The sequence below is a fragment of the Corvus brachyrhynchos genome, unplaced genomic scaffold (genome assembly GCF_000691975.1).
Source record: "Corvus brachyrhynchos isolate BGI_N302 unplaced genomic scaffold, ASM69197v1 scaffold331, whole genome shotgun sequence".
NCBI classification, from domain to species: Eukaryota; Metazoa; Chordata; class Aves; order Passeriformes; family Corvidae; genus Corvus; species Corvus brachyrhynchos.
In genome coordinates, this window is record NW_008237229.1 from 1,050,555 (window position 1) to 1,052,021 (window position 1,467).

The 1,467-nt window shown below is 40.5% G+C and overlaps 1 protein-coding gene across 1 annotated transcript in view; it reads right to left on the reverse strand.

Moving 5' to 3' along the window:
* Positions 1–1,467, reverse strand: part of PIEZO2 (piezo type mechanosensitive ion channel component 2) — a 244,170-nt gene that overhangs the window by 134,004 nt on the left and 108,699 nt on the right. The window lies entirely within an intron of this gene.

The following is a 1,467-nucleotide window of genomic DNA, read 5'->3' on the forward strand; positions in this document are numbered from 1 at the left end:
CTTGAGGGAAATGACTATTGACCCCTGCCTGGAAGCTAGCACCCATCCTCCCCAGGACACTGAGCTCCCTTTGACCCAGACTCCAGGCTCAGGCTCAGCTCTGAACCAAAGAAAAAGTGAATATCTAAACATCATCATCTGATTTCAGAGGAACCAAAGTATGCCCATCTTTCTTCTGAGTTTCTGCCATCAGATTACTCCTGTTTTGTGCTTGTGAATACTTTCTTTTCAGAAGATCAAGAGCACCAAAGAAGTCTGTTGGAGCTCACTGTGGTAAAATAAAATCCTTTTAAGAGGAGAGCTGAACACAAACCATGCTAATAAGCCACACTTCTTTCCCTTGCTGGGTATAGCCCAAGGTTCTAGCCTACTGCTAAATCCATTTTGCACAGCTTCAACGATAAAGCAGATTTAAAGCTGATAAAACCAGGTTCCAGGAGACACAAAACTTTGCATATGCACATCAGACCAAACCCTACATATCCTCCAATGCGCAGTTAAAAAGCTGCAACCTTCAGGCAATCCTCAGCTGCCAGGAGAGCCCATAAGAATTCCAAGTGCAACTGAGTATAAAGCAGAGTTCTGATATTGATCTCTCATGTGCTAGAAACTTGACCAGCTTCTGGCACTGCCACAACCCAGACAACGTGGCAACATGCAGAGAGGCCTCTTTTTACTCTGTATAGTGGCACCAAAATGGGCAACTGATCCCCCTAAGTACTTCACTCACTTCAAAGTTCAATTTCTATTTGAAATGAGCAAGTTGAAATTGTCTCCCCTAAAAATGGTGGTTGGAGAGTAAAGAAAAAAACATTCCACCCATATGTAAAAGAAGACAGAAAATGAGCCCCAAGCCATGCTAGACAGTCTGATAAAAAACATGTTAAGATTAGTAGTAGGAATTTCTCTGCACCCTGGGATGAATTCCCACTGTGGCTTTTTATACTATAAAATTGTTTTCCTCTTTCTGTGGGTTTTTCTGCAGATTTGGTATCTCTGCTACTCTTCTGCCCACTAGTAAAATACACAGCAAACACATCAACACTTCCAGCTAAGTCATTCCCCCAAATCGTTCTCAATCTCACTCAGCATGACCAAAATTTAGGTAACTCCTTCCATGAACTTAATACACAGTCTCTCTTCTGTCCTTTAAGAATAATTTCTGATAATCACTCAGATGCTGCTCTTACACTTGGATAACAAATCTGGAAATAGGAATGCTATCTAAGAAACTGAGCACTGTATGTAGCAGAACAACCTTTTCAGATTTAACCAGCAGCTCTGGTGAAGAACAGCTTGTTCCATTGGACTGTCAGGATTGTATGCTACAGGATTGAAAAATCCTGTAGCATATCTCTAACAGTTTTCATATTCTGCTTTGTTTTCTCAACATAGTAACTTTAGATTTTCCCACTTTAAAACAAATCATTTAATTTCCTGAAAATAAGTTTACTTCTTAACATAGCC